We start from the raw sequence: 26,668 nt of genomic DNA, 5'->3' as shown, positions 1-26,668 counted from the left end.
CGCCAACACCATAATCGCTAGCATCTGTTTGCACAACAAACGGTTTATTTAGGTCGGGCAAATATAGCCTGGCCGTATTAGCGATTGGATGAGATAGAGCTCGGAAGGATTGTTCCTGCTGTTCTCCCCAATGCCAGCGTGTGTCATTGCGCAACAACTGGTTAAGCGGCTGCGCTAACTGAGCACAATTAGGAATGAATTGCCGGTAAAAGCCAACCATACCTAGAAAACGCTGCAAGGCTTTTACGTTACCGGGAACCGGAAACTCCATGATCGCCTTTAGCTTGTCATCGCTAGGACTGATGGTGCCTCCGTCCACCACGAAGCCGAGAAGGCTGATCCTAGGCGATGCAAGCTCTACCTTGCGGGGGTTATTGGTTAGCTCCGCCTGTTTCATCCTTGCAAGAACGATTGACAGGTGTTCCAAGTGTTCCCGAAAATTTCTGGAAAACACTACGACATCATCCATGTACGCCATCGCGAAGTTTTACTTATCTCCTAATACGGTGTCCATCAACCGCTGGAAACTGGCTGGTGAGTTAGACAGACCGAAAGGCATCCGTACGAACTCGAACAGTCCCCTATGACAGGTAAAGGCTGTCTTCGGGACATCCTCCGGGGCAACTTGGATCTGCAAGGACCCTCTGCTGCAATCAAGCGTTGAAAACACCGCAGCGTTGCCCAGGGAATACATGATTGATTCGATGGACGGGAAGGGATAGGAGTCCCTTACAGTTACTGCGTTAAGTCGACGATAGTCGACGCATAACCTTGCCGTACCATCACGTTTCGGAGCCAGGACGGCAGGAAACGCCCAAGGGCTCTGGGATCTCTGAACTGCACCGGTTTGGAGCATTTCTTCTAGAGCAGCGTCTAACAAAGCACGCTTATGTACGCTCAGAGGTCTTGGATTACAACGCCAGGGCATAGCGTTACCCGTGTCTATGTTATGCTGTAACAGAGACGTCTTACCGGTTTTTTCCGTAAAGATACCGTCGTACTGCCGCAGTACTTGTTGAAGCTGACGGCGCTCCTCCTCAGGACCATGGAATGACCCCAAGACAGTCGGGAGTGCAGACGGTTCGGTGGAGACTGCTGCAGCTTGCTGTGCCGTGCAATCGTCCGCTGCCGTGGCGAAGGGGAAGAACCCTGTCGAGCCGTGGTATACGTATCCTCCATTGGGCAGGTCCAGAGCCAACTTGTGCCGGATGATGAAATCCCTGCCCAGGATGACGGGCACTGCCAGGCCAGGAAGGTGGACGAAGCGCTGCTTTCGCCGTCTCCCATCGAAACGGAGCCAGAGCACAACTGCAGATTGTGCTGGAATGACGTCATTGAAAGCAAGACGAAGGGTGACCTCAGTAGTCTGCAGAACTACTTGTCTTTGCAGGCAGTGCTCGTAAACACAGTCACCGATGAGAGAGAGTGTAGCTCCCGTATCGATAAGGGCGATGTAGTTTCTGCCCAAAATGCGAACTGCGATATTTGGTTCTCTGTCCTGAATGCCATTCCGAACAGAGAGAGCAAAAGGAGCTAATGCGTCTCCTTTGGTTGCCTTGCTGCTTGCAGAGCCAGCTTTTGCATGATCAAGGCCGCTGCTAGCGACCGTTCGTTCGCTCTCTCGGCAGATAGCCGACGTCGTTAAGCGAGCGTTCATGGACGTCGGCTGCGGCCGTTTCCCGTTGGCACATTACGGGTATTCGGCCCTCGGTGCGGACAGTCCCGACGGAAATGTTCGGGGCTGCCGCAATTCCAACAGCCGACTAACCTTTGCGGCTGCGGGCGCGGCAGACGCTGCCGTTCCCGCTGCCTGTCGGTAGTTTCGCCAGCTGTATTGCCGGGTTGACCACGATAATTAGGCAGGACGGGTCTGTCATGGCTCGTTCCTGCGGGGATCGCCCTCTGTCCATGACGGAAGGGATCAATTGCTCGGCGGGATGGCTCCGCATAAGGATTGCGGTGGTGCTCATCCTGTCCCACTGCAGGTAGGCGTTCGACCGAGGCTGCTCCCGCTGGTTCTAACGCCCATTCATGCGGCGGCGCGGGCCGATATTCGAGTTCGGCTAGGAGGTCGCCCTGTATGGTACGAGCCTCCTGCGCCAACGCTTCAAGACTATCAAAGCGATGGGCTCGAAGGTAGGGCCGGAAGCGGGGGTGGCACTGACGGATAGCCCGTGCTACTCGCTGCTGCTCTGTTGCAGTTGGTTCTGCTCTGCTGTACAGCTCTTGCAGGGCCCGTACGAATTCTGCCAACATCTCATCTGGATGCTGAGTACGTTTGTGCAGCTCCTCCAGGATACGATATTCGTAATCCGGGGGAAGGAATTCGTTTTTAAACCGCTCCTTGAAATCCTGCAAGGACGTGAATCTCGACTGCAGTCGAAGCCAGCGGGCGGCGTCTCCTACCAAAGCAACCTGCAGGATACGTTGGATCAGGACTTCCTCTGAGACTCCCATTCCAGCCTGATAGGCGGTAAGGTCATCTAAGAAGTCTGCGACTGACTTTCTATCGGTATACCCTGAAAAGGTAGGAACAGGGATTGTCAGTCGGACGGGCGCTTGTGCCTGCAGAGCGAAACCAACCCGGCATCAAGGCGTCGCGTCATCAACGAGCACAGCTCTGCCATACGTGACAGAAGCTCTGCCGTTGCTGTGGTGTCTGACTGTGGCACTGCAGGTACCGTAGTCGACGTACCTTGGGATGGAGGCACATGGCAGGTGCCTTCACATCGTTGGCCGGTCCTCTAGGCTCCGTAGGCGCCGGGGCGACGTGTACCGGCCGCTCCTCTGAGTGGGACCGTGGGGGTGCCGGAGCTTTTGCTCCACTCCGGAGGTTGTACCCGCGAGGCGGTGTACGGTCCATCAGCTCCACGGGTCATGCACCGGGCACAACTAGAATACTCAAACAAAACGAGCAGCAAAAATGCTGCCCCAACAAAGCGAGATACAAAGAAAAAAATGAAAGAACACGAAGTAATTGAACTACCACAATCCGGCGGTATCACACTGAAACAAAACTTGACACACTAAAATGGAACGAAAAAAATAGAACGTGCCACGTCCTCCACGTCATCGAGCGAACGAGCTCGAGCCCCACGTCTGGGCGCCATTTGTGGGAGCCTGTTCCCACTCTCGGGGGCAAAGCCCGTTCATTCGACTCCCGTGGAAAGCGAGGCATAAATGCAACTACAAGATATACTTAACAACCGCTGCTTTAATGACTCACATGTTGCAGTCTGTTCCTGCGCGCTTCCAGGTCCACCGTCTTGAGGTCCGTTAGCGTGTGCTTCCACGTCCACACTCCGTTGAGGTCCGTTACCGTGTGCTTCCACGTCCACACTGCGTCCAAAACCCTTCGTCGTCCTCCCTTTTTACCACCTGTCACTAACTTCCTCGTCGTCCTCCAACCTCCCAACTTCTTCGTCCTCTTTTCCCCCACAAGGTTATTGATGTATGTAATACTGTGAGAATGAATTAGATGCAGACGCATCGCTATTGTCGACTGGTGCCCCGTAGCCCGCGGCGCGATTTTCGCTCGTTTTTGCTGATCAGCATCCCTGGCGATCTGACCTATCGAATAAAGCTCTCACAATACAAAGTTAGGCATGCAGTGTACGCCCTCTGATTTTGAGCGTGTTCACCGCATAGGCACATTCTGTACGAATAAGACTCGGTCGATTATCGCAAAGTTCTGTTCCTTCAAGCTTAAAGATCAGGTTCTAACGTGTAGAAAAGCGCTTAAGGGTACCGACTTAAGCATCTCGAACGATTTCTCTAGTGCCACGCGACTCAACCGCCGCAAACTGGTCGAATTTGGCAAAAATCAGTCACAGCCCTTTAAGCTCAGGTATGACAAGCTTCGGTTCGAAGTGCTACCAATACAACCACGACGAATCCCATGTTGAAGAATTAACGGCGTAGCTACAAGATGTGAGTAGTGTATCACCTGTTGTTAATAGCAGATCAGTGTCTTCGCTTTCCGTGGTTTTTATGAACATTAGGAGTGTTATTCCAAAATTTGACACTTTATGTAGTGTTTTGTACGACTGTTCCTCGGATATCGTCATCTTAACAGAGACCTGGTTGTCACCTGATATACACGATATAGAGATGAACACTTGCTTTGGCGACTATCATGTATTTAGATGTGATAGGCAAGTAAAGGAGGTGGTGTACTGATAGTCGTTAAAAAGCACTTGTCCGCTACCTCTATTCATGTTGATACTGAAATTGAATCATGTTGGGTGTCGCTGTCCCATACCTACCCTGACTTTGTCATTGATGTGTGTCACCGCCCACCTAATTGCTCTGCTTTGTTTGTCCAATATTTGCGTGACATTTTAGCATCGGCAATAAGCATCCAAAAAGTCATGTTCTTCTGCTTGGTGATTTCACTATGGTGATTTGGACTAACCTGAGTGCCCGCTCATCTCCAGATGCTAGAGCTTTTATCGACCTTTCGTTAACTTTTAATTTACAGCAACTTGTATCTGTACCAACTAGAAGTACTGTTTCAATTGAATCCATACTTGATCTTGTTTTTGCCTCGCATCCAGAGGACGTTACCTCCCTCTCTGTTTTTGATGGGTTAAGTGACCATAAGATTGTACATTTCATGTTCTGCCTCATCCATCCACCATAATAGCATAGTCACCAAAACTATTCGAGACTATAAACGCGCCGATTTTGACGCGATTAACGGCGGTCTACGAACATTTCATGATGAGTTTGTTTTGTGTTTTCACAAGCGATCTGTTGACGAAAACTGGTGTCTTTTTCGCGACACTCGTAACTGGCTTGTCGACTTTCATGTTCCTAAGTTACGCATAATAACTCACAAAAGGGCTCCTTGGTTTAGGAAATAACTAAAAGTCATTCGTAACAAAAAGAAGCGATTATTTAAGAAGGTCAAGGCCTCAACTGCTCTTGACCACCGGAACGAATATCACGAGTGCGCTCGCTCTTACAAATGTGCACTAAAAAAAGCCAAAAACAAATACTTCCGCCAGGATTTACCTTCGCTCCTTGTTCACAACCCGAGGAGATTCTGGAATGAGATATCTCCTGTTAAGGACAACGCCATCCGTCTGTCCGACTCCGGTGGGATTTCAATACCCCCGAACGAGTGTGCTTCATTATTTGCTGCACATTTTTCCTCTGTCTTCACTATAAGCCATAAGGACCATACTACGTACATACCTCAAGAAGGATGCGTGCCATTGGAATGTATCACTTCCCAAGGCATCTGCAAGCTAATCGAGTCACTCAAATCATCCACATCCTCCGGGCCAGATGATATCAATACCAAAGTACTAATCATGACCAGGCAAACCTCTAGTATGATTCTGGCCTACATCTTTTCACAGTCCTTGCATAATTCAATGCTACCGTATGATTGGAAAGTAGGGAAGATCATCCCAGTGTTTAAGTCTCGCGACACCCAATTAGCTAGTAACTACCGACCCATATCGCTAACAAGTATCTGCTGTAAACTACTAGAACACATTATTTATTCACATGTTGCGAGATTTCTCGAGAAGAATGACTTCTTCTACCCACTCCAACACGGTTTCCGTAGGGACCGTTCCTGCGAAACTCAGCTTGCATCTTTTCTTCATGACCTCTTTTCTAACGCTGACGTATCTGCACAAACTGACGCCGTATTTCTAGATTTCCGTAAGGCTTTTGACAAAGTGCCTCATAATTACCTCTTACAGAAACTTCGTGCTACTAATATTGACTGTAAAACCTATTATTGGATACAAGACTTCCTCACGAATCGCTCCTTCCTTCGTAATATGCAATGATCATCGTTCCGATTTTTTTGCTGTAACATCTGGTATCCCTCAGGGATCGGTGCTTGGTCCCCTTCTCTTCCTTATTTATATTAACGACCTCCCTAATAATATTTCTTCCACCACACGGCTATTTGCCGATGACTGTTATCTATCGCAAGATTTCTTCCTTTTCTGGTCAGGTTGCTCTACAACATGACCTCTCACTAGTTCATTCGTGGTGCTGAACCTGGCAGATGCCTCTTAACCTTAACAACTGTAATGTTATTACTTTTGCCCGTCGCAATTACGGCCGTTTTTCTCCATATCCATACTCACTAAACGACATTGCTCTTACTAAAGTAAGCTCTTATAAGTATCTTGGCATTCATCTCTCCCAATACCTAACTTGGAACAAGCACATTGAATTCACTGCTGGCAATGCTAACCGGGCTCTTGGCTATATTCGACGTAACCTGAAACTCGCACCCCAGGAAAGTAGAAAACTAGCATACTTATCACTAGTACGTTCAAAACTGGAGTATGCCTCAGCTTTGTGGGACCCTCCTCAACAATACTTATCCTGCGCTCTTGAAGCCATCCAGAATAGAGCAGCCCGTTTCATCGTTGGTGATTCACGTCATTCTTCAGTCTCGGTAATTAAACAACAAGTTCAACTCCCTAACCTACCCAAGCAGCAAAATGTACTGAAAGTCGAGTGCAATAGGGGTGGACGGGTAGGTGGAAGGCCTTGAACAGACTGATGAAACTAAAGAACATTGATAAGACACATACCGTCCACCCCTATTGCACTCGACTTTCAGTACATTGTGCTGCTTGGGTAGAAAGACGTCGGTACATTGCAAGGTTGTCTCTGTTTCACAAGTTCATTCATACCATTCCGCCTAGCATTTCCCCTATCACTCGTTCTTCCACAATCTTTCCCCGCTTCGACCATTTGTACAAGGTAACTCGTTTCGCCTGCCACACTGATATCTTTGCTAAATCATTTTTGTAAGACTACTATTAACTGGAATGATCTGCCCTTGAATATTGCTTGAGCTCACTGATCACACCACGTTTCATAGGAAGATATCATCTACCATTTAACCATTCACTAATAATGAATTGATTCCTTTCTTTTCACACCGTTATTTGTCAAGTGCATTTATTGTTATACCTAATATCTGTACAACCCCACTCCCCCATGCAATGCTCGCAAGAGCCTTTGGGGTATTGTAAATAAATAAATAAATATCAACTGCGGTGGACCACCGGACGATTTTCATCTAATACTGTCTTATACGCCATTCAAGAACATTCATACAAAGAAAGGAAGCATCAATAAGAGATTGTGCAAGTTCGTCGCAACAGAGTGCAAGTTACTGAAGCGATACAAATGCGGCGACAAGGTATGGATTGTATTAATGAACGTTGGATACAAGCGACCGATAATAAGACATCATTTGTAATACATTCCGAATTCATCAATCAAGGCAACAAACGCAACTTCAAGGATTGGAATAGGACAATTGTAATTTATCAGAATAAACAAGCATATAACTGAAACAATAAATGTAATCTTTTCATCATTATAATGAATTCTACGCATCACAATGAAAAACACTTTGCATTTAGCATGGCTAGACTGCGAACAGTGATCGCTAAGGAAACGACACTGTGTGTAAGAATTCTCATATGGAATCAGAGGTGACCATGAGATAAGTTTTACCCGACTACACTCTGTACAAGTTCAACATCCGAAGGATAGAATTGCCAGAGAAGGATCGGTCATTGAAATTTAGAGGCATGATATATCAGTCTATGATGACAAAAATAGGATCACTAATTTTTTGTGAAAACGTATCATATTTCATGAATTAAATTCTACAGTGCATGCATATTTCTCAAACAGTTGCAGACGTAGTAAAAGAAGAAAAGGCGTCTTTGACAAGCAACCCGAATGGAGTGCGGAATAAATATTTTCGTCAAAACAGTTGTCCGTTTGTATGACTGGATAGGAAAAATGAGCCGTCCAAGATAGGACAAAACGGGAAATAAGGCTAGATAACTGATTGCGGCGGGATAAGTGAAAGCGTTCGCGACACAGTGTCATCAACTTTTATAATTGCATTCGAGTTCTGTGCCTGTGAGATAACACGAAGCCTTCGCGAAAAGCGAATCTATCATCAAATGCCGCGATGCAAATGAATTATTTTACAAGCATGATGTGGAGTACACATGATGCAGCATGATGTGCGAAGTCTACATTTCTAATCACGTAATCTTCGTAACACACGGCACACAAACGTATATGAAATAATTTCCAAGTGGCAATCAGATCTTGAGAGAAGCGGATCACATAACCGCCATCATAAAATGCTTAACCAATGTACAATGAAGATGAGCGTTATGCATAAACGCAATGGAATATATGTTATATTAATTATAATAAGCAGATCAGCGCACGTCACACATAAACGTAGATCCAATTCTCAAAATATACTCGAGATTTCCCGTAGCCATACAGAAAAACTATCACATTATTTTAGTGTCATAGCATCCGGGCACCACAAATGGAAAGGCCATACTTTAATTTTATAAGTTTTTAGCTCATAATGTTGTAAGACGCAAACTCCACACTAAAGATCATTTTCTTCTTTAAGTTTTCAAAGTCAAAACTGCACACTATTTCTTGCATTTTTTAAAGATATAGATTAAGAAGTTCTGCATATAGTCACACATACTATACAAGATATTTGGTTGTTGCTTAAATGCTAAAATTTATCAATTCACATTAAGGAGAAGTGGTGACTACCACACATCAGTAAGAGTTTAATTAAAATTTGAACAGGTGTTGCGCTTTATGATCAGTGTTGTAGAATGTGTAATTTCACAATACGCAAACTTTAACTCGCTCACTTCGACGAGCACTCTTTCATGATGACAGACAATTTAATCGAATGGATTGATATTTTCTATATACACTATAACATAATGTCGTGGATATTAAAAGTTACGAATATTTTCCGAACGAAATTTACTTAAAACTCGAAGAAAGGGTCATCTGCGTCGACGAAGACGTTTCGGCAACACGCCGGGCGGCGTTTCCCCAATGCCGTACCCGAAACCGAACGTGATTCTGCGCCCGACGCGTTAACGCGGTACCGCACGCGAGCGTGTTGCTTTTTCCGGAAACGGGTTCCTCGACGCGGTTGACCCTTTCTTCGAGTTTTAAGTAAATTTCGAATACGACCATGTCAAGGACGTATTGAAATGCAGCGATAATGGAATCGTTTCGCGGCTCTTCCTGTTCGAAGCAGTGTTTTATGACATCTTCCCATGAGTTATGGTATCGAGTACAAAATCCGTCCATCTCTTCAATGTAGAGTAATTGTCTCTTCTGTTTTCAAGTGCACGTCTACACTTAATTAAAAGCATATCTATGCTCATTTTATTGATTAAAATTTTATTATCTGTTCTAGAATACTATAATATCAGCCTGTCGTGAGAATTATTGTGTTGACTTTGTCTCAATTGTTCACTCGATTGACATGGTAAAAATATTCTCTAAGATGGCAATACCTCTTATCTCTGAGTTGCATTTCACATTTGATATTTCTGAGTGGTTGCTCTATGTGGAACTTTCAAGCTATCACAAAAATGATGTCATTAGTTTCTCATTTTTGATTGAGTATTGTTGCTATCATTTAATAATTTGGACTTTCTCTAGATGTTCACTTAGCTGTCTTGTCAACCACTTTGACGAAAGACTTCCGTTTCGAGGAAAGGATACGAAAACACAGTGATTCTCGCGAATAATGCCGACATCTATTTGCGATAAAATATGTACAATAAAATATATCGCCTTTGAACTATCTTATCTGACCTCGAGAGCGCCCTGTTTGCTGGAGTAAGGAATATAGCCCTCAACCCTTTGAGTGATTAAGCATGGGAGTTGCTTCGTTTTGGTCATAGAGATAGAGGCATAAAGTCTCCTGGCTTTGAGGAAAAGAGTTTAAAAAAAACGAGATAAAAACAGTGCATATTTTCTATGTCTGAGATACCTACATCAAGGTTCGTAGTGTTTGTTAGAATGAAAATTGTATATTGGACGATCTTATGATGGTTCAATGATAGATTATTTTCCTCTGTTGTTGTTTACGTGTCGCCGCTTAGAGAGTTCCTTTGTTCTTCAGCGTTAAGTCCGCGCCATAGTGTTAAATTTGTAATATTTCTCCTTTTGATAGATTGATTAGCTATTATTTCTCTAAGTGTTGGATGGTGCGCAGGTTTGGCTCTCTATTAATTGTAGCTGTTGATTGTGTTGTTTCTCGTTATTTCGTTACGTCTATGCTGTTATCTTACGTATGCTGTATAAGAAATTAATTAATTAAAAGTTGTGTAATGTTGCAATATGAAACTTAGATTCCCTATCGCGCTCGAAATGTTATGACAGATATTCACGCTATTGCAATGATGGTTCTCACATATAGGAATATTGAACTTTTTATAATACAACTTGTAATTTGATTGTAATCATACTGATTAAGAATATCTTCCTTGTAGTGGTATAGATTTTATTTCCTCTTGTGGGGGAAGAAAAAAATAGAAAAGGAAATGAAAAGACAAAGAACAAAAGGAAAGGAAGAACACAAAACTAAAATTGAAAAGTCACACACATGGTCACACAAGACGTTGACAAGGTTCGAGGCGTGGAGAAAGCGGAGGAGCGCAGTGGTGACTGCCCAGTGGGTCGACTGACGAACGCGAACCCAGTAAGGTAGCCAGTGTTATAGTGTCGTAGCCAAGCTGGGATAGACGACGACAGAGGGCGTCACAGTGCAGAAGGTGTTGCTGGCAGATTAGGATGCATTGGGGAATATCACCCATCACACCACAGCTAGTGCAGAAGGGACTGCTAGATTGACCCATTTTGAACAGTTTAAGCGGTGTGCGGGCGACGTTTAGACGAAGACTGTGCAGGAGCTATTCCTCGTGACGAGTGCAGCAACACGTAATACCGCTGTCCACTGCGGGTTCCATTGATTGCAGGTGACTGTTGTATCAGGCAACCTCAGCTCCGAAAGCTTGGGCCCGAGCAGCACACCGGAGACGTATAGACATACAACAAGCAGAAACAGTAAGGGGCACAACTTGTGCCAGCACGTCGTGCAGCCGCATCTGCGTGTTAGTCACCAGGCAAGCCGGGAATCCACTGCAGAGAAAGAACGTCACCATTTACACAGAGCTGATTGTATGCCTGAATGAGCATGCTGGGCAGGTCACGTATGATGATTTGACGACAGCACGGGTATATTTGCCAATGAGAGCTGATTGGCTACTACTGGAGGAGCTTCGTGTCTTCGAGGAATGTCCGGAATTGCAGGTTGAATGACAGGACGCTCAAGGGTCGACATAGCTGGTACCAAGGAGGGAGTAGGTGTCGTGGGCGGGGTTAATCCCTTAGGGGGGCAATTGCAGTACCGAAGGCGGAAGCAAGGAGCTTTCTTCAGTCTGACAGAGGAGATGGGAAGAGTGGGTCAGACAGCGGGCGTATACGCGCAGGGTGGTGCAGTCCCGTGGAGTAGGAATAGGGTGTTCTCTAGCTTGTGCGAGGACGGAGTAGGTCTCCGTTGTCCGAGGGACCCCTAGGGAGACACGGAGGCTGCCGGCTTGAATGTTGAGAAGCTCGCGGTCTTGGGTGGGACTGATTGCATGGAGGATAGGGAGGCCATAAAGTAGTGAGCCCAAGAGAAGAGCCGTATGGACTCTGTGAAGGTCACGGCTGGAGAGGCCCCAGGACGCACATGCGACACGCTTAAGGAAGTTAACCAGGCTCGAAGCTTTAGCAGCAAGTGTCTTCACGTGAGGGGATCATGTCAAGCCTCAGTCAACGGTGAAACCCAAGTAACGGCACGTTGAGACAAATGTGATGGGCGACCCGGCAAGGGATAATGGGTTCTTGTGAAATGATTTCACTGAAAAGGCCATGGCTACAGTCTGGCAGGTGAGATCGTTAGGCGTCGGTCGGGGAGATAATGACAGACGACGTTGGATCACATCACGACGAAGGGTAGATGTCCAAATACAAATATCGCCCGCATAGACTGTAACGCGAGTGCTTTGGCAGCTGTGCTGAAAGCGAGGCCCGACGAGATTAAACAATAGGAGGCTGAGTACGCTACATGTGGGTCACCTCGTTGGACCTGATGCGAAGCAGTATCCCCTCCGTAGTGCGTACTAAGAGAGAACGGTCTGTGATGAAGTCTCGCAGCCATGACGGGAAGAGAACTCCTACGTTGGCATCTCGGAGTGCTCGCAAAATTGATTTAGATTGCACACTGTCATACGCCTTTTCAAAGGAACTGTAAAGTGAAATTTTACCCCCTGTTTCTGTGTGCGACCTGGTAGTGTTTGCCTGTGTGATGCCTCACATAGAGCCTAAGCACTCAAAGCGGGTTAATTATTACACAACATAAATTAGAAAAATTAAATCGGACGGTAGGTTGCTCCCCGTAACAGCTAAAAAAGTGATGATGGGAGTACTCCTGTCACGTGATAGCTAGCAATCAACTAGCAATAGCAATAGCTAGCAGTAGCAATAGCTAGCAATAGGAATCAACTTACGACCGGCTACTAATCTCCAATAAACACTACTTTTAGAATCACAAGAATTACTGAGACAATTCTTCAAAATATCGAAGAAACAGTATACCAAAATACGGTCAGCGCCCTCTCTTTGCTCTCCTCCCAACCACACTGCACGGCGACGGCGTTTCTTGCCGCCTTCCGAGGTTTGTGTACGGAAAAAAGTTCACTTCCTTCCGAAATTGAACACAGCTTCACCTGTGTCAGGACATCCGTTTGCTCTTTCGACATAGTATGCTCTTTCGCCAGTTGTGTGCCACAAGATTTCAACGGAAAATGCACGGAAACGAAAGTTGTTGCAAGCGCTTGGTCAAGACATTCGTGAGCCACGGCGTCTTTGCTCAACCCATTTCTCTGAGGAGTTGTAGGAAATGGTAGCTGTCGAAAACTTTTCACACGGACACAGTTCCCGACACCAGTGTTTCAACGTGTGACGTCTGACGATGCGAACACCAGTGCAGACGAGGTATGTATTTACCGATGCACAAGAATGATACATATATATGTGGTTCACTTGAAATTCAAATAGATTTTTGTGATGCCTACGCTGCGTAATGTACCAAACGCAATATTTCCTTCCCCTGGGGGGCCCCGAGCTCTCGCAGGAGAATATAAGTGTCAAATAAATTATGCGCTGTAGACACTGACCGGATTCTTCATTCATATCAGCGACACAGGCTTCCATCGTGACTGACAAGAATGTGAAACTCGGAAGTAAAAGCGTGTCAACGGATGATTTACCGTCAACACCTCTCAACCTTTATCCAGTGATGAATTCAACACCTATTGTCCATACACACTCATGCTCACACGTGGGTCAAGCTCTTGTTTTGTTTAATATTTTAACTTCTGCATGCCTTGCAGGTGCATGATATGACAATATCTGCACCACACTGTAAGAAAATATTCCGTTTCAAAACGGGACCGAATGCTGCTATCCGTTGATGCCAGCCAAGTCCTCGTAGTCTTCCGTTACGGCTCTGATGGTAGACGGCGAATGTACAGGAATGCACCCGTAACTGAGAAAAACGGTGTTGAGTCTGTTGTGAACTGCCAACGGCTACCACTCAGTAAATAGTACATCATCACGGCTGAAGTGCCGTTTGGGCAAGGTACTGCTATATATCAGTAAGTATAGGAAACTGTACTCGTGATGTGCCTCTTCATTACGGCAGCAATTCACTAATTATAATGACGGGGCCCTGAGTAGTAATGAAACGATGATTCCGCTTTAAAACAGGGATAAATGCTGTCGACCATGATGCTAGCTGGTTTCCTGTTGTTTTCCTTTACAGTCCTTATGATCAATGCGAGATGTCCAGAGATTTTGTTTCATTGTTAATTGTTCAATTCTCATATTTTGTGTGTCCAGAGAGGATAGCTTTTCAATAATAACCCTTTATTTTGGAAATTACTCAAAAGACTACAAATAACTTGTGCATGACTTTGGTGGCGGAACATTTGACCGCTATGTATCACATGAGCTGAAAAGAAAAGAAAGCATTACTGAGCCTCCTTAGTCATAATACTTCCACAACAAATTAAATTATTTGATGAATAAAAACATGTAATATGCTCATAGGAAGCACTTACAACTTACATGTTCCCACTTCTTGCTATATTCATCTGCGGCCCTCATTGCCTCACGCATTTATGTATGTAGCCCTCTTGATTTTTTTATGCCTGCTGGCTCCCTTCGTTCTCAATGATACCAACCAGGTGCCTAAGATCACAAGCAATTAATAAAATTTCCTTATGAGTATTCAAAATAATTGCATGAAATATTCTTAGTTTCACATGGTGTAATGATCAGGACAATCACTCCATTTCTCTACCAACATTCCAAATAAGTTTATGAAGAACACTACACGTCCACCACTGTAATTGGCACTACAAATTTCTGAGCACATAGATAGGATTTTTTTTTCATCCGTGAAACATGCTTATGAGCATAGTTCAGCATGGCAGAGACACCACCATATGTGAAGCATATGAATGTCTCTGAAAGGGTAGCAGTTGATATGGCCTCTGCTATACGTATGTGTTACATCGCCTGCTGTATTTACCGCAGTATGTATCGTACCAGCCGAGTAAATATGTAGTATAATATAAGGAGGGTTCTTGCAAGACAGGCCCGCAGATAATCTAAGCTAGAGCACCATCTAAACTTCCAAACCAGTTTTTTGTTACTCTACTACATCACGTGAGTTTCAAAATGCTATATTTTACCAGTATGTCATATGCTCTCCTACAACATTTCAATGCATGTCACCACATTTTTTTATATCTGCTGTACCCTATCCAGGTAAGCCATGCAAACAGCAAATATACCTGTGAATAAATATCAGGAGTGCCTCCCACCTTCAATGGATATGCAGGGCCATGACGCTGCCATGTGTGCCACTTCCTGTCGTTGAGAGGGAAGCAGAATATTGTCTGCTTCCAATGCATCAAGTACTGTCTTGCTGAGGCTCTCCCAAGGGTAATAAATTCGTGAGAGCAGAGGCATTTGTGGGATTGGTGAAGGTGCACTCACACATGTTGACTGATCTAAACAGGAAAGCAAAACAAAAAATGGCACTTAAAGCCCCAAGCAAGAGGGCAAAGTGGCATCTGGAGATGTATGCACTATACCTTGTTTCCATAGTCCATTTTTAACAATGAAAATGTCATCGAGGCATTTCTCAGCACCAGCAACCATAGATCGAAGTGATAACTCATCCATTAAATACACCTAGAAAGAAATAACTGGTGTTACAAAGATTTTTAGAACAACAATGCAATTGAAGCTCATACGAGCGTTATAAACGTTATAACAAAAGTGGCATACCTGTATGTTGCCCTCCTGACAAATTCCATGACCCACAGCAACTCTGATTAGCTCCTCAAGACATGTTACTGACACAAAGTTTTTCGTTTTGTGATCTCTACTCCTGATCTTCAGAAACGTCTAGTAAACAAGAAAGAAAGAGAAAAAGAAGCAGCATTGAGCAAGCTCTGAAGACCACACACATATAGCAACAACTGTAGCATGTACAGGGAAAGATATGTACCTCTCATATGGAACTTTCTGTGTCAGAAAACGAAGTTATTAAGCAAAACCGGAAGTAGCGTATATATTTTGCAAAAATTTGGTTAAACAGGCTATATATACCTCCATAATCATGGCTGAGCAGCAATATTCTGACGGAGACAACAACAGAGTTTATTACTTCATAAGCTGAATATGGATGACTGTCCATTAACTCTGAGGGTCGCACACAACAATATAAACTTGTCTCTGGGATTCAAGACCTGGTATGAATGGTATAGCCTGAGGTCTGGTAGAAAGCTTGATGGTGTTACGTAAAAAAGAAAAATTGGCATCACCTCAGGGCCAGTTTCCACAAAGATGTGTACCGGTTTCCCATAGCGCAGGTTGTACTCGTCTCTGGAGACCACAAGATAGTGTCCCAAGAATAGTGATTTCCGAAGCACACAAGAAGGGACTGTCAACTCACAGTGCACGATGCATCTGTTTTCAGCGTGCAATATCTGCTTCTTCACTGTCCACACGGCTGGCTGCAAGAAGCCACAGAATAAAACTTTCAAGACAATACTTTTTGTGTTGAATGTGTTGGCGTTTCGTCAGGATGACTCATGGAGGAATTGGTTCTATAGTTCTTGGAAGCACCATTACGTCCCTCTGTGGTACAAGGAACATCACTTGCAAAATCTTCATGTGATAGCAGATGGTCGAAAAGAGCTCGACGAGAAGAAAATTTCTGCAGCAACAAAGTGCACCCGTATATCACCTACCAAGAGAGTGCAAAAAAGGGATCCATTTATAAACAGCCTTCAGCTGTGCGAGCATGAAACCGTTACTGGTGAAAATTTTGACGCCGCTAAGACTAGTGAAAGGTACATTTGTTTGGAAAGACTGTGAAATGTGACCTCTTTGATGAATTGCCAACTGTAGAGGATCGGAATTTTGCAAACAGGAGGCCTTCCTATAGTGCAAATGCAACAGATTTCAATGGAAAGTATAACAGGCCATATCGGAATGATATCCACTTTGGAGATTGGGACACTTTCAGGTGAACATTCCACAACAGAGGAATTCCGTTTACTCCAGCTCCAAGGGGGGGAAATAGAGTCACAACATTTATCATTTTTTTGCGCGAGATCACAGCAAAACACAAATTATTTCAGTAGCCTCCCCCTGAACGACTGAACGTTAGGCAACTCTTTACGTTTCTACTCATGATCTACACACAGTGACACACACAGACACTGCTTTCCTGCTGTTACACACCGTTGCTGAGACGCGTATGCAACGAAACAATTTTTGCAACCAAGCTTACAAGTGGTGCTCGTATTTGACTTGGTATAGTGGTTGAACAACGAAACAGGTTTTGAACTCACCTTTGCTTTGCGGGGGTACAGTCGGCCAAAGACCAAACACCAGATGCACATCCAAACACTTAAAACTTCACGGAGCGTCTCATGCGTCTACGAGGAAAGAATTTCGCGGGCTTCCCCAAGAACACATTGTCATCCTTGGGATAGCCTAAGCATATCATTCACGGACGGGGTGCCGTCCTCAGGAGGGTCAAACCTGATCCTCAAATCGTCCTCAATGTGTCAATTTGGCACTACACCGCGTCCCCACAGTATACTCAGAATGTCCACAGGTCATCCTTAAGGACAATTTTAGGACAGTGTGATGGCACATCAGGGACAAACTCTAGATTCCTTCTACTGTACCTTATTTGTTTCTGTCAGAGACCACTACATTCTGTTTCACTGATTACTGTCCATTTGTCTTGATAAGCTGCCGCTATAATGTCTAGCTGTTCGTTTTTCTCCAACGGACAATGGGTAGGGCTCAATAAAAAGCAAGAGCAGAAATATAAAAGATCAACAATAAACCTTGCCAGGCACACCAGTGACAAAGTCCGAGAAATTCACTTCGAAAGGTACCGAAGCTGCTTTCTGAAAAGACAACAGATACTACTTATTACTTGCTATGCGACCTTCTGTGAATCCGATAGTCTTGCTAGCCTCCCACTAAAACACAAACGGTGAGCTGTCAGAGTTTATTTCTATTACAGAAACAAACAACATTCAAGCGAGGAATTGCTTGAAGTCTCGACTCTCCCTTACAGCGAAGTCCATGTTTTTTACTGTTGTTGGGCTGAGGCATTGGGGTATGGCGTTCGAAAGTTAAAAACAGTGCGCCAGAATTGCGCGTTTGCATTTTCCGCGATAAATGCTCCATGTCATGGCCAGTCACCCTTTTTGGTGATAGAGAAATGTTTTGTTTCTTTTTCTTTTTTCTGAAAAACGGCATTCAACCCGTAGGATTGGCCCGAAGAACAAAACAAATGTGTCACTCAATATTTTGGGAGTCTTAGCAGGTAAACTGAATATAAAGTAATATTCCCGTCCCTCTAGCTTCCCCTAGGGACGGGCACAGGACGTACCTGAATGACTGTCCACGGACAATCCACGAGTCTCATCCTCAGGACGCTCTGGGGAGAGACTTCGAAGGACGATGACACGATGACACTGTGGGGACATCTTGAGGACTGTGTGTGTTCTTGGAGTAGCGGCTCAGGTGACAATGCTGTATTGCTCCGCGCTGCGCACTCGCTGACGGCGAGACGCCGGCGCCCTTGAGCCTGCCACATTCATCCGAGCAAAAAGTTAGGCCCGACTATTGCGATATCACTGTTGGATCGTTCAAAAACGGTAAATATATGCTTCGCTGAAGACATGTATCGTCTTCCATATTTCTGCTAGTATAATCGTGACGTGGTCTGAACAAAATATTTCATTTTCAGCGATATTGCTCTACTCATTCCTAGAAAAGACGACGGGATAGCAACGGTTCATGTGCCGCTGCGGAATTGGAGCAGCAATGAAAAAGAGAAGCTCTCGTTCCGTGGGCGGCGTTCTGTAAATTTACGGTCTTTTTTAACAGTGCACTGGTGGAACCAGCTGTTGAGTAATTCTGGAAATCTGAAGACAACAGTTTTGAATGGCCTGCTGATACAAGTTTGCCGATACCAAAAGCTCTTCTACTTTGCAATGTTGTGCCCTGTGCTTCACCAGACCAGAAGAAGTACATCAAATGTGCATCATATTCAGAACTTCCGGTGCATCTCTCAAAGTGGCCACATATGTTCGCATCACGCTTCTCACAACAAAAGCAGAGTGCCCAAGTGAACACAATTTATCTTGGAAACTTCGGCCAGAAGTGAACAAGATGGCTGCAGGAAACATCCTGCTGCCGTGCACAATCCTTTTCAGTGCAGCCAAGGTGTGAATTCACAGCGCCTTATGTATTCACAGGTTCAAATGACACCTGGTAGTATTTGCTGCTGACCAGGTTCCGTGGTTACTCGAGCTGATTAATATTAAAGTCACCTCAACAGACCTCACCTACAGCACCTACCAGAAAGGTCGCAGGCTCCCTTTACCGACACAGGTAGGATTATGAGAACTCACGGTCATAAGAGACAAACATCCGAATAATCTTACTGAAACACAAGCTTTCGAATAGAGTCTGTCCTTTATTAGGCATGATACAAGCATAATTGGTACAGATATTTATACTGATGTACATTAGAGAAAGGGAACAAAGAAGGGAGTGAGGAGGAAATCCAAATTCTTGTTAGAAAGTATTGAGGGGACGAAAAAAATAATACAAAACAAGGCACACAGGCTTTGCGTAGTTGAATTTTCTGTTACAATAATTCTATCTGCAACAATGACATAAAAGATTTCATGAAGTAAAAGGTAAAATGAGCAAGCTTGTACGATTGCAATATGCAAATGCCATGCTCGGGAATGCTTAGTGGCCATGTAGTCCACAAGAGGATCTTGTAACAGAGGGTTAAGAAAATATTGAATCTGCAGTCAAGTTCCGTGCACTTGCTGAGCTAAACCCGTAGATACAGCGTACTTGTAACCACCTTCACAGGTGTAGTTCCAATTCTGAGGGAAATGCAGAGCTTCAACTTAGCATGTGGAGAAGTATGAGCTTACATATACACATCAGCTGTCACTCAGGAAACAATATATACAAGATTTCGAGACAATGTGTCTAGGTTTGACCTGGCACGCTGTCAACAGCCATGACAGCCATGAGGGACCATGTTTCGATAGAAAGAGCATAGGGAAGACACTTAGCCATAACCATACCTTATCTTCGCAGAGGATGTAGATCACCTCCTGAGTGAAACAGCAACAAGATGTGAGCTACAGTGAAATAGTAGCGGTCTGCAAAAGGCCTGAGCCCGCAACAATGGCTGCAATTGGACTGGTATGAGGGAAAACATGGGAGATTTATAATAAGAAATTGAGAAAGTGTTGCAAAGGTGAATGTGCACAGACACCGAAAAGGTCTAAAATTTTTGTCAACGACAGGGATGCCTCTGAAGAGAAGCCTCTGTTGATGCCATTGGCATGACCCCACCTAAGGCCTTCTTATACTAATAAAGTCATGAACGCGAGATTTTGTATTTTTGTATTTATTTATTTCTTTTTTTCTGGTGCCCGTGAACGGCCAGAGGGCCTCCCTAATGGTGCACCATACAAACAGTCAATGCAAAGAAATTAATTAAAACACCATAATTACATCAAATAAAACAAAAACGAATACTACGACAGAGACAAAACCATGTAGATGTCGAGGCACAAACTGGCCTTGCTTTGGACCCATCATGAAGGAGGCATCGAAGTTGGCGTACGACGCCAAATAAGTCACCATATATAAATCGATATATAAGATGGATACATATCGATACATAAGTCGATATATAAATCGATTATAGACAAGGTGATAGCCTATGTTCTCTTAGACCTTATGGACTGGAACGTGCTTGTGGCAAACACCTGTGCACTGAACAGAATAAAAAAAAGCATACATACATTGCGTTACTGGTTGGTGCGAAGTAGCACTTGCAAATTGATTCTCCTTCATTCAAATTCAAATTCTTTCTTCAAATTCTCCTTCATTGTTTGCTTGTTTACTGCTATCACTTGTATGCTCATTCATAAACACAGTGATCAATAAAGCAACATTACAAGCTTTGATGTCTGTCGAATGTATTTTACTGTATAATGGCTGTCTGGTTAGTCCAGAAGGGTATATGGCAGACCTCTATTGTTCATGAAAGGGATACTGTTGTGATCAAGCAGTGTTCAAACCATTCAGTGTACTGCTGTCAAGATGGGAGGCATTCAATGCAGCGTACAAGCACCTGAAAGAAAAGTGAGAGCTTCATCTCAGTGAAAGCGAATAAACATGCACATGGTCAGACAGCATCTACTGCATCACACGTCAAAAAGGCAAAAACCTTTGTGCGCTTCAGAAGGAAAGTTTTCCGTTATGGCATGTACAGCACATGCTTCGAGGACTTTTCTGCAGTGCTTTCAGCTTTCCTAATGGTCCCTAGAGCCACCTGCCCCAAGAACACAATGACCTCCTGTGTACGTCAAAGGAAAGTCATCAGCGGACAGGGATAACAGCCCCAGGACTTCCGTACGAGGTCTTCAATTTGTTAGAAATGTGACAAAGTGACACTCCCCGTCATATCCTCAGGACCTCCTATGGGAGCTACCAAATGATGCGGCTTGTACAATTCTGGGAGCAAGCAGGTACCTTAGTGAATTATTTATTTTGGGAAGTGAGGGCACATTTGCAGCACCCAGTCAGCATGTGTGTGTTTTTGTATATTTTCAACCTCAGTCACCAGCTACCATTCGTGGTTTCTCATCTGTATTTGTTTAGCGTATTTCTCATCACAAACAGTGAGTGTCACAGTTTAAAAAGCAAAAAAGAGAGATATATAAAAGGCCCGTAGGCCACTAAGACAAGCAAAACAACTTAGAAATGCATTAGATGCAGCAGCATTTCCTTTCCGAGACAGAACAGATACAACTTATTGCTTGTCTTCCGAACTTCAGCATATTCGGGAGTCCTCTTCGCATCTCAGTCAAAACAAAGCGTGAGGTATCTAAGTTTAACTTGATTTCGCACATAACCAACAATGAAGTGAGAAATTCCTTGGAGTATTATATCGCTATCAAGGCAGTGTCCGTGTTTCTTACTGGTTTGGTTTCAGGCATGCATCGTATGTGGAGCTTGGGCAGTGAAACGCTATTATTTTTGTCGGTTCGGAAATAAAATGCCCCCTGCAACCTCCTGCCAGGCACCCTTTGCAGACATTCATGCAATAAGACCGCAGTGAAAGGTCTAGCAAGCTATATTTTACTGCACGTCAAACACAGCACATGGACGGATTCCTTTAAAATCCGACGATCAGTATTTGCACCCCTATATCTGTTTTTATTTTATATTATTACTTTTCGAACGAAATTTACGAAGAAACGGTCATCCGCGTCGTCGAATGCGTTTCGGCAACAAGCCAGCCAGCGTTTGCCGGACACCCTTCCGAAACCGAACGCGATTCGGCGCCCGACGCGTTAACGCGGCATCCCACGCGTGCGTGTTGCTTTCTTCCGGAAACGGGTTCGACGACGCGGATGACCGTTTCTTCGGAAATTTCGTTCCAAAAATATTCATAACTTTCACTATCCGCGACATGGAGAATTCACATTACGTTATAGAGTATATAGAAAATATCAATACACTCGATTCAATTCCTCGTCACCGTGAAAGAGTTCTTAAAACCTTCGCGTATCAAAGTGAGCCAGCTAAAGCTGAGAAATTACACTTTCTACAAGTCAATTCGTAAATTGCGGCAGCAGTTCAAATTTTAATTAAACACTTACTGATGTGTGATTGTCACCGCTGCTCTGGAATGTGATCTGATAAATTTTAGCAATTAATGTACAAACAAATATCTTGCATACAATGTGTGACTATATAGACATCTTTTTAATCAATATCTTAAAAAATTGCAAGAAAGAGTGTACAGTTTTGACTTTGAAAATTTAAACAAGAACGTTTGGTGTTGGAGTTTGTGTTTCATTATGAGCTAAAATCTCCTAAAATTAAAGTATGTCCTTCGCATTTGTAGTGCCTCATATGCCGTGACATAATGAATAGACCCATAGTTTTTCAGAATGGCTAATGAATTCTGTGAAATGGAGCTACGTTTATGTGTGCTGCTTTGGTTAAGTTTGCGAAAGGAATATTTACTTATTATAATTACATATCTTATGGATAGTGCTCATCTTCATTGTATAGTGGTTAAACATTTTTGATGACAGTTGTGTGATTCAATTCTCCCAAAATCTTATTGGAACTGTGTGCCGCATGTTATGATGATTACAATTGTAGACTCCGCTAGCGCATCGTGCTTGTCCATCACTTGCATCGCGTCATTTGATAATGGATTCCTTTCAACATAGTATTGTCAACTGTGCAATCGTTTGAGAAAATATATACACTGTGCAATTTAATTCATAAAATAAGCTTTCGCAAAATATTAGTGATGCTCTTTTGTAAACAAAAATTGATGTAACATGCCTCTAAATTTCTATTAGCGATTCTTCTTCAATTCTTTCCTTCGGGTGTCGGTGTTGTATAGAGTGTGGTCGTGTAATATCTCTTTGATTGCCAGCGCTGATTCCATGCGAAGATCCTTGTACATAGTGCGGAATAAACGTCTCCTTAGCAATCTTCAATCTAGTCATAAGCTGTTTTCGTTGCGATGTGTAGAATGCATTACAATGATGACAAAGAATACAATTATTATTTCATTTATACACATGTTTATTTCGATAAATTACAGTTCTATCCAAACTTTGAAGTTTTCGTTTGTTGGACCGGCCTCGGTGGCTCAGTTGGTAGCGTGTTCGCCTTCTGATCCCGAGATCGCGGGTTCGAACCCGGCCCAGGACGCCATTAACTTGGTGGCAGGGTACAAGTTGCTTAGACACGCCGTCTTCCGCGAGGGACGTTAAATACGGGGTGCCGTGTGATGAGCTTTCATCGCACGTTAAAGAACCCTCAGGTGGGCAAAAATCAATCCACAGACCGACCGCTGTGGCGTCGCTCATGATCTCAGTTGTCTCGCGACGTAAACACCCAATTATTAACAATTATTATTTCGTTTGTTGTCTTGATTGATGAATACCGAAGACATCAAGTAGTTTATTCTGATTATTTTGCGCTTGAATCCAGCGTTGATTGACGCGGGTGATATGTTGTCGCCGTGTTTGTATTGCTTCAACAACTTGCACTTTGCAGCAATGAACTTGCATAGCCTCTTATTGATGTTTCCTTTGTTTGTATGAAGATTCTTGAATGGCGTACAAGAGAATATTAGATGAAAATCGTCCTGTGGTCCACCGCAATTGATATGTTTGTTGAGTTTCAATAAGTGATGATACATCAGACCTTGCACGACAATATTGAACTTCTGTTCATTCGACATCATTGACTGGTAGAATAAAAGAAATGTGTAGAAGCTCTAGGAGCTCTGTTCATGAAAGGGATACTGTTGTGATCAAGCAGTGTTCAAACCATTCCGTGTACTGCTGTCAAGATGGGAGGCATTCAATGCAGCGTACAAGCACCTGAAAGAAAAGTGAGAGCTTCATCTCAGTGAAAGCGAATAAACATGCACATGGTCAGACAGCATCTAGGGTGGAATATATCACGTGATAAGATTTTTTATGTACTTTCCCTTTCAACCGTTAAGTGTAATTTCAACAAATCCGTAATGAATCGTGCGATATAGACTGCTTGTATATGATAATTTGATCTGATTGCTTTCTTGATTAATGCAATGCCCATTGCAATGATTACAATTACGTTTGGTCTAGTGTATTTCAATTCTTCGTTAGCAAACCTCAAAAACTCCACCATCAATCCTTTCCTTCCGATGTTGACGTGCAAATATTTTTATAACTATTGTAGATTCGGCATACAAGTTCTCGCATCTTGAATTCCATAATTTGCGCCATATCTCCGAATACGACCATGTCTAGGATGTATCGAAATGCATCGATAATTGAATCGTTTCGAGGCTCCTCCTTTTCGAAACAGCTGTTTATCAGGTCCTCCCATGACCTATGGTAACGAGTACAAAATCCGTCCATTTCTTCAATGTATAGCAATTGTCTGTTCTGTTCTGTAGTGTTAAAAATTTATTATGTTATCGCGTTTAGAACGTTCCACCTGTCGTGAGAATTATGAAATTCAATTTACAAAAAAATGTGATGTGTAAGGAAAAAACGTGTGCTTTCAATGATTCTACGTACAAGACAGCGCTAGAGACCCTCCTTCCCTAACTTGACTTGCGGGAATCAGTTTATGGCTTTATAACTACACATTGTATGCCAAGACCATTGTTGGATTCCCCTACTCCCTGCGGGCGTAACCTTAACGAAAGTGTACGGGAACTCAGCTTCCCTCTCTCACTTCGTTTCCACTAGTGGGCCCTGAATGAAAAAGACATGTTTCTGTGATGTATATTTGCGCTGCGTGGTTACGAAAAATGTTTGCCTAAATTAATTACTGCTTTTGGTTTTGTTTCAGATGATCACTTGATTGATATTAATAAAAATATTCTACTAGTTGGGAATGTATTTTTAAGTTGTGTGCATTGTTTGTGGCTTCTGCGTGTAGAAATTACTATTGCAAAGTTGTCATAAAACGATGTATTTAAATTTGATAATCGTTTTCGAATAAGTATTGTTTCTATCATTGAATAAATTTGACTTTCTCTTTTTGCTTCAGATATTCATTCGATCGATGTTTTGTGAGTTGAGAATAATGTATGCATAATAGTTGTGTCAGGTTTGAAATACGTTAAAATGCATCGTTTCTCGTTTTGGTTGAGTATTGTTTGCGTGAGTATTGTTTGTAATATTTCTCGTTTGCTTAGATAATGTTTCTCCAAAACCAGTTTGCACTGACAGAAAGTCTATTCTTAGATTGTTTGCATGCTATTGTTTGTTGATAGAGTTCTTATTGTGTTCTTGAGAATCGAATACTTCCAATGTCTATTTGCGATGAATAAAAAATTTCCTCTCTGTACACCACTCCTAAGAATATTTCCTTTTGGAGGAAAAAATGTGAAAAGAGCGAGGGTTTCCCCACTCCATAGATTGACAACAGATTTTTCGCTTTGGGTCTGTATAGAGGGAGAGAGTGACCCCGCCGGGCTCCAGTCTGGTTGCACTGTGTAAAGCTTAGCTGTGCTGCGTGTTTTGGATACGTCTGTCAATAGTATTGTTTCTATCATTTAATAAACTTGACTTTCTCTCTTTGCTTCAGAGGTTCACTCGATTGATATTTTGTGAGTTTAGAATAATGTATGCATGATAGTTGAGTCTGATCTGAAATACATTAAAATGCAGCGTTTGGTATTGTTTGCGCTGATAATATTTCTCATTTGCTTAGATAATGTTTCTCTAAAAACCAGTTTGCATGGATATTGACGTCTATTCCTGGATTTTTTGCGTGCTATTGTTTGTTGATAGAATTCTTATTGTGTTCTTGAGAATCGAATAATTCCAATGTCCATTTGCGATCAATAAAAAATTTCGCCTCTGTACACCGGTCCTAAGAATATTTCCTTTTGGAGGAAAGAATGTGAAAAAGAGAGAGGGTTTCCTCACCCCACAGATTGACAAAGGAGGTTCGGTTTCCTCGCTTTGGGCTGTATAGAGGGAGATAGTGACCCCACCGGGTCTCGAGTCTGGTTGTACTGTGCAAAGCACAGCTGTGCTGCGTGTTTGGATAGCTCTGTCAAGGTAATGTTTATAGTGCCTGAGTAGGATGAAAATTCTATATTGTTAGGTCGCAAGGTTGATTTTATGATAGTTCAAAAGATATATTACTTCCATTTCAATTCGTAATGTTTGGCAGTTTGTTTTGCTATTATTTTCCTGTGTGCTGTTTACATGTTGGTAGATGCATCGTTCAAAGTGTTTCTCTGCTATTCATCCGTTCATGTTTCTCGTTTTGATATACTCTTTTTCAATTATTTTCCAGCATGTTGTTTACCGTTGGTAGATGCGCTGTTTAGAGTGTTTCTCTGCTATTCATCCGTGCATGTTTCTCGTTTTGTTACATTGTTCTTCAACTATTTTCCTTTGTGTACCTCTTGTGTACGTGTTGGATTTTGGCTCTCTATTAGCTGTTGATCTTGTTTCAATAATATTTTCCTGTCTGTTGTTTACATGTTGGCAGATGCGCCGTTTAGAGTGTTTCTCTGCTATTCAGCGTTAGCTCTGCGCTGTATTAAATTATTCATCATGTGTCGTTCAAAGTGTTT

General features: G+C 43.3%; 2 long non-coding RNA genes across 2 annotated transcripts; both read right to left on the bottom strand.

The window, feature by feature from the left end:
• Positions 1-14,033: 14,033 nt before the first annotated feature.
• Positions 14,034-15,144, bottom strand: LOC135365810 (uncharacterized). The gene is made up of 3 exons (XR_010413927.1): positions 15,060-15,144; positions 14,787-14,975; positions 14,034-14,148 (listed from the first exon to the last, which is right to left on the bottom strand). It is a non-coding gene; the product is annotated as an uncharacterized LOC135365810 (long non-coding RNA).
• LOC135365811 (uncharacterized) lies at positions 15,133-15,878 on the bottom strand. Its single transcript, XR_010413928.1, has 3 exons — positions 15,795-15,878; positions 15,256-15,375; positions 15,133-15,159 (listed from the first exon to the last, which is right to left on the bottom strand). It is a non-coding gene; the product is annotated as an uncharacterized LOC135365811 (long non-coding RNA).
• Positions 15,879-26,668: the final 10,790 nt, after the last annotated feature.

This window comes from Ornithodoros turicata, chromosome 8 (genome assembly GCF_037126465.1).
Source record: "Ornithodoros turicata isolate Travis chromosome 8, ASM3712646v1, whole genome shotgun sequence".
NCBI lineage: Eukaryota > Metazoa > Arthropoda > Arachnida > Ixodida > Argasidae > Ornithodoros > Ornithodoros turicata.
This window is presented reverse-complemented; position numbering and strand designations above follow the sequence as displayed.